Here is a 12,901-nt window from a genome sequence, read left to right as displayed (position 1 = left end):
AAGCAACAGAATGATCCCTAGAGCCAAGTCTTTCCTGGTTGTATTTTCCCCCACTGTGTTATTCCATTAGTTTATCCTTTCATAGGTTTATTTTGCACATCACGTGGCATGCCACCAGAGACAGGCGCGTGTTCTTCCAGATCTAGACAGCCATAAGGTGCACTGTAGAGCATGCAGTCCTGTTGCCGAGTCTTTCAGCCTTCAGATAGGCTCCCTCCATCAAACGAAGCCAGCAGCATTACAGATGATACACTGTCGGTACACAATGTAAGATTTAAAAACATTTAAACATGCTAGTTTTAACTATACTTTTCTTTTTGTTTAATCACCATTTATTCTGTTGCTGGTTGTTTTCTCAGCCTCAGCAGAAAACCAAGGTTCAGGCCTTAAGCAAATCCCGGGCTCAGATTTTCCCCATGCACCGCCCTCCCTTGCATTCCCCTGTCTGTGTTTCAGGCAATTAGGACTGGCAGCTGTAGCCATTAAGAATTCACGTAGCGGAACGTTTATCGGGAGAAGGATTAATCCACTACTCGAATACTCCCAATTAGCTTTTACACCCTGTCTGCCTTTTCTTCTTTGCAAAAGGAGAAAGGTTTTTCCCACTTGATACATTTTTTTCTCTGCTTTTTAGAGTTCCATTATGACCAGAAGCTATTTCCACCCTTTGCTGTGTACCTAGGCACAAAGCTACAAGGCTTTTCCCTGTGTGTACAGCTCATGGTGCCCTCTCTAGGTAGGATGAGCTTTGCTCCAGGTTACCTGCCTTTCCTTAATTTACTGAACGTAAAGTTGGAGTTTTATGTGGTTTTGCATTTTTGGTTTAGGATAATTTTTAATTCTCCAGTGGTCTTCCTGTGGTGTTTACAACCTAACCCCTACCCTCTGCCAAAATCATCCTCAAAGGCCATTTTTGTCTTGCACAATGTTCTACCCTTACCCTTCCGGACATTAAATAGGGACATAAAATGGATCTTATCATGGGGAGCATAGACGGAAAGCAAAGACTGTTTTGTTCTGATTGTTGGTTATAAGTCTAGCTTAAAGCCGAATTGCATGATGATGTATTGTGATAATGTAGGGAAAATATTGGCCCCTTCAGAGAGAGAGAGAGGAGTTGTGCCAGCCCAGCCATGGTGGGCAGGCGAGGTTGGAGGGGGCCTCCTGGAGAAGGCGGTGCTTGCTCGGGCTGAGTCTTACAGAAGAGAACAAAGTCAACAGTTGTCCCTGAGAGGGGACTGGAGGGGATGATCTCAGAGGAAGTAGATGATATAATAAACCAGCATGGTATTCGTTGGAAACTACAGGCAGTTCTGTGCTATGGGAGCCTGGAGCCTGAATTGGGCTTAAAAAGAAAGAAGGCCAGAAAGTGTTCCAGGCTAAGGCATAGAGCACCTCGCAGACTCTTAGGGATGTGGGCTTAGATAAATCCCTTTGATGCCATGTGAAGGCTGGCTCTGGGGAGAAAAAAACTGGCTAGAGAAACTCCAGGTAGAAGGCTGTCGTATACAAGAGGCCAGTGGCGGCACCCTGAGTCAGGCTGGTGGGGCAACCCTCAGGACCTTCCTAGGACAGGTGGAGGTTGAGTTAGAGGGAGCAGGTGAGACCTGGACTGTGACCAGGCACCGGAAGTGAGAAGAAGGAGCTTGTGGGCATTTGTTCTCAGGTTGTGAGTAGGCCTGGGGTCCATGAGTATGGGGTCTTGAGAAGTAGGGGCAGACGTGCTGCGGGCGGTTCCCAAAATACAGTTTCTAGAGCTGAAGAAGGCCAAGAGAGAGTGAAATCTGGGGAGCAGAAGAGGATCCCGGCAGGTGATGGGGAGGTGAATTGGGAGAAAATGGCATGGGGGAAGCCAGGAAGGGTACCTGTCAGCCCGGGGGAACAGAGATGGAATTGATATCCATTATTCCAAGGAGTCTGGCCCTTTAGCAAGAAGGGCGCTTTATATTCCAAGTGAAGCAGTCCCATTCCAAATAAGCAGCTCCCCATTTCTGAGAAGATGCTGAGTACATCTTCTGCCAGAGAACTCAGAATGTGAATCAGAATTCTCAGCCCTATTAAAGTGGCATCCTCTCAGGGCTCGTTCCTGTAAAGCCCCTTAAGGGCACAGGCTTCCTTTAAACTCTCAGCCAGGAACTGTGGTCTCATCTGGATTTGCCGCCGCAGCTTTCCCTGGATGAAAGATGGACTTGTGGTGCCACCATTCTCAGAGGAGGGCAAAGGACAGGGGTCAGCAGATTCCTCCTCCTCCTGAAGTGGGTTCTTGAATACATATCATCCAGAAGCAGGGGGTCGTGGCCCCGAAAGGTCAGGAGTAGGGGGAAGCGGTACTTGTGAACAGACAACTCTGGAGTATACATCACCAGTAAACCCCAGTCCCGTAAAATCCGTAAGGCTGCAAGCTTATTGTCATTGGTGGTGGTGTTTTTGGTACTTCCTCTGCCCTTCTTTTATTACAGTTAAATAATTATTCCATGAGCAATTCTAAATAAATATTATTTAATAGAATTTAGTGGTTTTTTTGTTTTTTTAGTTGGGATTGTCATTATCAAATAGATGCCTCTTATGCTGGTATACAGTTAATTATTGCTTCTGTTGAAAGATGGATCCTGGGCCGGGCACGGTGGCTCACGCCTGTAATCCCAACACTTTGGGAGGCCGAGGCGGGTGGATCACCTGAGGTCAGGAGTTTGAGACCAGCATGGTGAAACCCTGTCTCTACTAAAAATACCAAAAAAAAATTAGCCATGCGTAGTGGCGGGCACCTGTAATCCCAGCTACTCAGGAGGATGAGACAGGAGAATCGCTTGAACTGGGACGTGGAGGTTGCAGTGAGCCAAGACCGTGCCATTGCACTCCAGCCTGGACAACAAGAGAGAAACTGTCTCAAAAAAAAAAAAAAAAAGATGGATCATAAAGCTTTTGAAATACACTATTATCAGAAAAATACGTGATTTTTAAAAAGTGATGTTTATGTCAGACCACAATTATCATTTGTTAAAATTGTTACTTTATTCATCTTGAGAATCTAGCAGCGTCCAAGAAAAAAGTTTTATGGTAAACTTGACCTTTCTTTTCTGAGAAATTCTAGCATTTTGTGTTTGCTTACAGTAGTAGAAGGCCATTAACAAAAACTCCATTTCTTTGGGAGAAGTGCTGGAAATGTTTGGAGTATTTCTTTATGAGAGCTTAAACTTTAACAAACAAATGACTTCCTTGATGCCAAGAGATACAAAACCTGAGAGTGCAGCTGCACTGACTTCGCGGGTGCTCTGCATTTAAAACCACGGTCGTAGCGCCGCGGTGCCCATGCTTGAGTGCGCCCAGCATCACCTACAGGCTCACGGAGCCACAGACCGCCAGGCCCTCCCTGAGCCTCTGCTTCTGTGGCCGTGGGTGGGGCCTGACGATCTGGCTTCCTTGGGTGTCCCACAAAATTGCTGCTGCGGCCGCTTCTGCTGCTGTCTGGGTTGTCTGCCTTTGAGAACCCCTGGTATGGACAGTGTGGTGTGAGAGGCAGGCAGGATATTCATCTTATGGTTTGGGGTCACTCTGCTTCTTACGCATCGGGAGAGACACTTCCCCGACCCCTTGTTTTCCATCTCTAGTTTTAGCCGTCTAGGGCAGAAACAGTCCCGGGTAAACACCAAGGCCTCGTGGGAGGCACCTAGGAGGTGAGGAGGGGCTACATCTGCCGGGTCTCCAAGCAGGAGTGCGAACCAGCTAGACAAGGGGAGGCCTGGGAGTGCGAGGGGGCTCTGGTGACAGGAAGTAGTCCCCTCTGACCCGGTGACACCGTGGGGAGCAGGTGATGTGGTTCCAGTGCTCTGTCATCCTGGGGTCAGTAGGATGAAAGACGTCGTAGCAGCACAGGCAGCACTGTGGAAACTGTTCTCACGACTGTGAGTCATTGAGGCTCCTGGACGCGGCGGAAGTGCAAGCAGGAAAAAGGATGGCAAGTTGAGTAACCTCAGGGGTAAGCAAGGAGGTGTGAGAATCACTCACTTCCTCGGCAGGGCCTGCACGCACCTGGTGCAGGAGCAGCAGAAGCCACGCTGGCTCTTCCTGCTGCGTGTGCATCTGGCCCTGGAAAGAGGCGCACCCAGCAGCGGGCTCTCCTGGCTCACCCGGGGCCGTCAGGGTGCTGCAGTTTGCAGGAGCATCCTTTGGGCTCTTACCTCAGTCGGTGGGGCTGGGCAGCTGGGTGTCTCCAGCCCATCATGCTGGAACATGCTGGAAGCTTCCTCAGGGTACCCGGGCTTATTTTGGTAGTCATACACATGAAATGCACTTTGGGGGAGAAGGATGAAATATTTTGGTTAATCCACTGAAAAAATGAATGTTGGGGAACACAGCCAGCTTTCCTGTTATTTATTTATAGGCTTAAGATAGCCAGAAGGACATTTCTGCTAGAAAGTTATTGCCAGCTGAAAAAGAACAAGTCTTCATTATTATCCAATTTGGTATATATATATATATTTCAGGTTTTTATGAAGCTAAGGGCAAAGGTCAGCTGCTTCCTATTCCTTATGGATTGTGCTGCTGATGGGAACTTCCTTTGACTTCACAAATACAAGGGATTGGAAGTGCATTCTTTGTTATCACATATCTAAGATGAGGCTTTTAACACGATTTTCTTTTAGTTAATTTTAAAATATTTTATTATAACATTCATTTTTTTTCAAATGGTGCAGATAAGCATACAATAAACAATAAAAGTTCTTCCTTTCCTTCCCTCCAAGCCTCTGTGTGGCACGTTCTTGGCATGTTGCAAAGTGCTGTCATCATGATCATCATCATTGAATTTGGAAGAGGAAATGATAAGTTTTATTTTTCCCTTCTCAAATTTTTGAATTTGAGGTGTCACAGGCAATCAAATGAAAATAATCAACTCTCTGTAGAGGTGGTAGTTGCAGCTGAACATTTTTGGGACTTCAATGTTTAGGCAGTATTTAAAACCAGGGAGTTATATTTGATTGCCTGGGAGAAGATGTGGAATAAGAAGAATAGAACAGGCCCCTGATGATAAGTTTTTAAGGGGAGGGTGGAAGGAGGTGTCCCAAGCCGGGAAGCTTTGGAAGAATGAGCTGAGGCAGCCGGAGACCTGGGGAGAGGGTGTGTGTTTGAGGGGAGACGGCGCATAGATGTCAGGTGGGGCAGGAATGGAAGAGACCATGGGATGCAGCATGTGAAGAGTTGACTATGTGTTCAGTAATTTCTGGAGAGCAGTTAGGATCAAAACTAGGTTTGCATTTTTAAAAAACAATTTGAAATAATTTTAAATGTACACGAGAGTTGCGGAGGCAGCACAGAGAGCTCCTGTGTGTCCTTCATCCAGCTACCCAGTGTCAACCTCTTGCATGACCTCAGCACAGCGATCAAATCTAGGAAACGTATGTTGTTACAGCACTGCCAACCACACACAGCCTCCTTGGTGCCAGCAGCCTTGCCGCTGTAATCCTCTGTGTGTCTCGTGGTCCAGCCCAGGCCCCCACCCACATTGGCTGCCTTGTCCTCTGGTCCTCCCAGGCTGGGATGGTTCCTCAGCTGTTCTTGTCTTTCGTGACCATGACATTGTAAGATGCTGCTCAGGTGTTTTGGAGGATGTCCCTCACTTTGGGTTTGTCTGATGTGTTCTCATGATGAGATTGAGGATCAAAGTTTTGGGAAGAATAATGCAGATGGGTTATTCTCAGTGCATCAGGTTTGGGGGTGCGTGGTGTGTGTGATTCTTATTACTGCAGATACCAACCGTGATCACTAGGCTGAAGTGGTGCCTTGTGTGTTTCTCCAACGTGAGGTTGTTATTTTCTTCTTTATAATTCGTAAGCATTTGAAGGAGATACTTTGAGAGTATGCAGATATCCTGTTTCTCCTTAAACTGCCATGCCCTAATTCTAACATTCTTGTGTAATTACTATCCTGGTGTTCTAATGGTGGTGCTGTACCTCCCTATTTCCTTCCACGTTTAGTAATTGGAATTCTTGTGTATGAAAGAATTGTTGCTTCTCTTGTTTATTTACTTGGTTGTTTGTTTATATCCATATGGAGCCACTAATATTTATTTTACTTTTTGGGTTATAATCCATTATTATTATCATTATTTATTTTGTTACTGAAATTGTTTCAACTTTGACCACTGACACACCTCCCAGTATTTTCTGTACCACAGCCCTGGATCAACCATTTTTCCAAGGATTTTTGGCTTTTTTGAGAGTGGTATTTAGAAACCAAGATGTGGCCTCTTTGTGTGCTCATTACTACTGGAGCATTAGTATTACTAGGCCTAGGCCCTCTCCGTGGACTTAGCTAAGTGATGCATTTGTGTGTAGTAAGCTGTAAACACATGCATATTGATTTGCGCATCTGTGTACAGGTGTGGAAACTAGATTTTAATGACTAAACAGGAGGCAAGGGACTAGGGACTGGAATAGACTAATCTTTCCAGAAGTTTGGTGGTACTACTGAATAACACTGTTTTTTTCTAGCTTTCTCTGTAATACAATTTTTGCAATAAATACATAGAGAGCATGTGATTAGAGGAGGCTGTCTGTTGGGGGGACCTTGAAGAAAGAACAAGGCTAAGCAGGGATGTTTAGTTTCTGCAAGAGGTAACTTACATTTGTAGATAGGAGAAGGGGGTTGCTGAAGAAAGTATAAATCAGTGGAGTAAAGGATGAGAAATGGGAAGATATGAGAAGATTAATTCAGGACAGAGATACAGCATTTGACTTGGCAAGCCCAAGCACTCTTCTCTGAGACGTGGGAGGGAAGGAGAGGTGAATACAAATGTGGTGGAGCTTTGAAGCTGGACATGAGAGCTGGTTCCCCTTGGAGCCTGTCTCCTGTTAAGTGAGAAGCCAGGCCATGTCCTGAGAGGTGGGGGCCATGAGTGCCAGGATGGAAGGGTCAGGAGAGAGGAGACATGGCAACCCACCCCTTCCTCATGTTTACTGCCTGGCATAGTTGGCATTTTTCTTTATGTTGAGGAAAATGCTGCTATGATCTGATTAGTAGGTGCTAAATACCCCAGTTTGTATAAAGTAGGATGGTATCTTTGCAGGGCTAATGAAATGGCCAAATCAGGTTTGGGTAAGGCCACCTGGAGATCCATGTCCTTCAGCTGATGGCAGTCTTCCTGTGTATCCCAGCTACCCAGAGATGCTTGCGAGTTCTCCCATCGCAACAGCGGCGAGGCCAGGTTCTCCCATCCCAACAGCGGTGAGGCCAGAAATTTCCAGGCTCATCACATCTACCTGCTCAGCCTGTGGTGGGTTGGAATTGGGGTTGGGACACCCCACCTGCCCTTCCAGAGGGCGACTGTCTGCACCTGCCCAGTGTGCCCCCCGTTCCCTCCTCTGCAGTGTCAGAGCTGCTGTGCCTGGATCTGAGGAGGGGCGGTGGGAGAAGAAGCCGCCCCCACGACACTTGCGCTTGCCTTTTCAGCTGGAGCACGGGGTGGCGGCACCGTGTCGTTCTGCCCACCTCACCCACTGGGATGCAAACTTGCTGAGGCCAGGGCTTCTTCCTGCCATGCCTTGCCACCACGCCCCTTGCCCCCCCTGGGACATGCCGTTCTCTTCTTTGTACTCGTCTGTTTGGTGTGTGAGGGGTTTTGCGTTTTGTCTTCTGCTCTGCAATTTAAAGGGATAAAATGCTCACATTTAACTTAAGCCAAAACCCAGTTTCAGTCTTTCCACCAGAAATCCCTGAGATGTAGAATTGTGGGAAGCTCCTTGGAGGCTGGCAGGCTGCTGGGCTGCCCCTCTGTGGGAAGACGGCCTGCAGGCTTCAGTGGGCTGGGCTCTCCCGGCCATGGCTGCCTTGGTGGCTAACTCAGGCTGCGGCGACAGACTGGTGAGGCAGGCGGACTCTTCCCCTGATGTTTAATATAACCTGACAGATAAAGTGGATTGTAATGAAGAAATTATCTAAAACCCATTTCTATTTCTTTGTTTGAAATGAAAACATGGCCTTGAATATGATTCTTGGAGAGAAAGAAGAGACGCTTTGATTACGAATTCTCTGTACTTTTAGTTTTGGGTCAAGAGGAAATGAAAACCATTGGCCACAAGCTCTTGAGTGTTCCAAGCAGCCTTCAGTGTATACAGGGGGCTTTTCAATTCTCGGCTGGTGTGGGTTGGTGCAGCCAGGATGACAGAGGAATATTCCACAGGACAACAAGGAGTGACTCTACTGTGGACGTTGTTTCTGTCCCTGCAGCCGGGGCTGTGAGGCTGCAGGCTGTCCTTTGCTGGTTTGCAGGGGCCGTAATTCTGGCCTGGAGCTTGACAAACGACCCAGGACCTCTGAGATGGGAAATGAGGTCTGCATCCCGTGTTCTAATCAGGATTCGCTATCAAAGGTCATTTTCCACACTGTGGCTTAATAGAGTTGGTTTTATATTCCCTGAGGGATACAGACTTCCAAATTGTTGCAGTCTCACTAACTGTAATGTATACAGCTCATGTTTGAAAGGAAATCGCCTCTCCTCCAAGGCAGCGGTTCTCAACCAGGGAAACTTTTCCCCTCAGGGGACACTGGGACATTTGGCAATGTCCAGCAACCTGGAGATTGTCACATCTAGGTGTGGGGGGTGGCTGGGTGGTGCTGCGGAAGATTGTGTGGTGCACAGGGCAGCCCCACAAGGAGCGGCCCGGCCTGGCCCCAAATGGCCCTGGTGCTGAGAGGGACAGACGCCGCTCACAGAGAAGCGACCACAGAGGCCCACATCCAAGCAGGCTTCCCAGAGCAGGCAGGGCTGGGAAAGCTGTTCTGTGGCGCAGAATCCCAGTGGCTGTTACGGGGTGAAAGCCCCTCTTAGAATTTAAAGTCCTGGAGCAGAGACCAACTGGGGCCATCCATGGCCCTGTGCCGTGCTGCCTCCTGGACGCACGCTAGGAGGTGGAGATGGTCCAGCCCCAGCAGGACTGGGCCACGAGGACCCTGCCGGTAACCTGATGCTCGCCGCCCACAGATCACAGGGCATGGAGGGAGAGACTGCCAGTGCTGTCCTAGTGCAGCAGTACCTCATGCTTATGACGGATCATCTTTCTGAACTTTGCACCTCAGACATTTAAAATGGAGATTTTGATTTGGATTTTGGCAAATGTGGAAAATAGATTTCAGCTCAAAAAGCAAGACCTGAGAACATGGTGTGTTAAAATATCTTTCATTTCATGCCACTTTGCAGCCCTGGGACCCTCGGGGTTGTACCTAGAAGGTAGTAAAGATGACAGCAGCTCCCGCTTCACTGATGGTGGCGCAGAGGATGTTGTGAGGTGGCTGTAGGGTCGGGGCTGGGCAAGTTGTATTCAGATGCTGTTCGGTAAGCCCAGAACATTATAGGAGGTAAATAAATAGCACGCAGTGTTCTGGGGGTAAAAAGATACACCCATGTTCCAGGCTGCTGCCAAAATCCTTTCTCCTGTCAGCGTGGGGGGTGACCCTGCCCAATTAAAGGGCGTCTTTTGGCCCTTCTTTCCCTTGGCAGCAGCATGGAAGTGGGTGGGGGAGGAGAGGAGCATGCTTCCCCCAACCCCTGGGGACCTGTGAGCGCAGCCTGCAAGCTCTGGCTCCAGGAGGAGGCGTGCTCAAGTGCACCTCTGACCACGTCACGCTGCGAGAACGTGGACGCTGCACCTCTGATCATGTCACGCTCCGAGAACGTGGACGCTGCACCTCCGACCACGTCACGCTGCGAGAATGTGGACGCTGCACCTCTGACCACGTCACGCTCCGAGAACGTGAACACTGCACCTCTGATCATGTCACACTCCAAGATCATGGACATTGCACTTCTGATCATGTCACGCTCCGAGAACGTGGACGCTGCACCTCTGATCATGTCACACTCCAAGATCATGGACATTGCACTTCTGATCATGTCACACTCCAAGAACGTGGACGCTGCACTTCTGACCACATCACGCTCCGAGAACGTGGACGCTGCACCTCTGACCACGTCATGCTCCGAGAACGTGGACACTGCACCTCTGATCATGTCACACTCCAAGATCATGGACATTGCACTTCTGATCATGTCACGCTCTGAGAACATGGACACCGCACCTCTGATCATGTCACGCTTCAAGAACGTGAACACTGCACCTCTGACCAGGTCACGCTCCGAGAACGTGGACGCTGCACCTCTGACCACATCATGCTCTGAGAACGTGGACACTGCACCTCTGATCATGTCACACTCCAAGATCATGGACATTGCACTTCTGATCATGTCACGCTCTGAGAACGTGGACGCTGCACCTCTGACCACATCATGCTCCGAGAATGTGGACGCTGCACCTCTGATCATGTCACACTCCAAGATCATGGACATTGCACTTCTGATCATGTCACGCTCTGAGAACATGGACACCGCACCTCTGATCATGTCACGCTTCAAGAGCGTGAACACTGCACCTCTGACCAGGTCACGCTCCGAGAACGTGGACGCTGCACCTCTGACCACATCATGCTCTGAGAACGTGGACACTGCACCTCTGATCATGTCACACTCCAAGATCATGGACATTGCACTTCTGATCATGTCACGCTCCAAGAACGTGGACGCTGCACCTCTGACCATGTCGCGCTGGCCAGAATTTGGCTGCAGGACAGACTTCACTGGAAAGGAAACTGGGCCATGTGCTCAGCTACAACTGCTTTAGAGGAGAGAGAAAATCAGATATTAGCCTAGCAGTCTCTACCACACTGGCATTTAGATAATTTTCAGCTTTTTTTTACCAGTCAAAACATCTCATGTACAAATGCAAGTATTTCTGTAGGATGGATATCTAGAAGTAGTCAGAAGGAATGTGCCTTTAAAATTTTTGTAAGTACTTCCCAATTGCCTTCCATACAAGCTTCATTAATTTACATTCCCACCATTGATGGATGAGTGCCCTGCATCCTCCCACAATGGGGCATTATTCACATTTTATCCTGCTTTCCAGTTTGCTGAATAAAAACAGAATGGATAAATGAATGGGTGGGCGGATGGATGGATGGATGAATGGATGGATGGATCGATAGGTAGATAGATAGATTCTCATTGTAATTTGCATTTCTAATAAAGAGCATGAAACTTAGAATCATTGTTGATTCATTTTTCTTCTGTGAATTGCCTGTTTGTATGTTTTGCCTGTTTGTTTTCATTTTGTCCCTTGTTGATCTGCAGCAGAAGGTTATATAGACACATCTAAAAAATTCTCTGTCATGTACTGTGTACCTCCTTTCTTCTAAAATTGCTAGTCATTGATATGTGTCTTTATTAGAATTATAGATTTTTTTATCTTACTGTATCAGTCAGTCTTAAGACTTATTAGGTTTTGTGACTTGCTTAATTAAGGCCTTTCATATGGCAAAATAAATGAAAATTTTCTTGTGCTTTTACATTTAGGTTTTCAGTCCACTCTGGTGTGTGTGTGTGTGTGTGTGTGTAATCTCAGATAGCAAAATGCCAAATGGCTGGTTAGAGTTTCCAGCATCAGTTATTGAATTGTTAATTCCTTCTTTGCAGATTTAAAATGCTGTCCTCATTAGAGTTACGTATGTGGGTCTATTTCTGGGCTCTCTCTTTTCTGTTGATTTGTTTGTCTCCCTCACTAACACCATCCTGTAATTACCATAGATTTATAGTATCTTTAATATCTGGCAGTGTGAGTCCCTATTCATTATTCTTTATTAATTTTTTTTTTTTACTCTCGTGCTTGTTTTTTTCTCTGTACTATATAATCATCTTGTTAAATTCCATGAATGGAAAAAACCCAGAAGGTATTTTGATTAGGCTTGGACTGACTTTCTGGATTCATTAGGCAAGAATTGACATCTCTAGATCCTTCAGTGGGTTTATTTACAGAGAGCATTTCCAGGTGTTCTATTATAGAGCAGTGATTATAAACAGTCCACCAAACGCGGACAGTTTTAACAACATGTTCGGCAGAGCACAGGTAGAATGGGGTCCTGCCCATGATGATGTACATGTCTCCACATCCCCCCCACACACCTGCGTCGTTGGTATACTGTATCATCATGTCTGAGATATAACTTACGTCTGAGATGTAGCTGATGTCTGAAATGTAACTTTTGTCTGCTTCTTTGCTGTGCACGGACAAAGCTTCTGTAGGCTTCCTGCACGCCATACTTCCCCAGGGTTTGCTTGATCTGGCCTGTCCCTTTCCTCTTGAGTTATAAACAATCCTGTAGGCAGTACCAGCGGCAGGATATGTGGGTTAGCTGCTAAGAAATAAACTCACTTTTACTGTGACTTTGATTTTTGCCAATTTCTGGGAATTTGATTTCTGCCACAGCTTCACTACTTACACTCTTGATGTCCAAGGAAAGGTAAATAATGAACGTGTTCTGTGGAGAAGAATTCCTTAAAAATGTTAGCTTTGCGTTCGGATTGTAAGTGTTTCTCAAGTGAGATGAGAACATTCTTCTCTGCATTTACCAGAATCACTAGTGTCTGTTCAGGCACTGAACCGTACAGTGTGTTCTGAAAAATGTTTCACTCAGCAGATTACTGTTAGTAGGTTATTGTTCTGTGCCTGAAATAAATTTATGCAGCCAAACCCACTTATACCCCTTAAGTATGATCTTTCAAAAGTCATCTCAATGACAAAGTGCTTATGGACCTCTCTGAAATTAAAGGGACAGTGGCATGCAAATTGGAGGACCCGGCCAACTCTTAGAGCTCCCCTCCCTTGTAAATGATGTGTGTGTTGTGTTGTATAAACCCAGAGATGTGACAGAGTTAAAGGACAAATGGAGACATGGAGTGAAGAGCACATGTGTGAGACAGCTGCGGGTCCATGGAGGGAGGCCCCGCGGCGGGAACTGAGGCAGCCATGGGGTACATGAGGGAAGCCCCACAGTGGGAACTGAGACAGCTCTGGTT

At 47.1% G+C, this 12,901-nt stretch overlaps 1 protein-coding gene across 5 annotated transcripts in view; it reads left to right on the top strand.

Moving 5' to 3' along the window:
* The window catches only part of RPTOR (regulatory associated protein of MTOR complex 1), a 422,339-nt gene that overhangs the window by 173,846 nt on the left and 235,592 nt on the right, over nt 1-12,901 (top strand). The gene's annotated exons all lie outside the window — the stretch shown is intronic.

This window comes from Gorilla gorilla, chromosome 4 (assembly GCF_029281585.2).
Source record: "Gorilla gorilla gorilla isolate KB3781 chromosome 4, NHGRI_mGorGor1-v2.1_pri, whole genome shotgun sequence".
Classification (NCBI taxonomy): domain Eukaryota; kingdom Metazoa; phylum Chordata; class Mammalia; order Primates; family Hominidae; genus Gorilla; species Gorilla gorilla.
The sequence above is the reverse complement of the archived record's forward strand: the minus strand, read 5'-3'. Positions and strand labels throughout refer to the sequence as shown.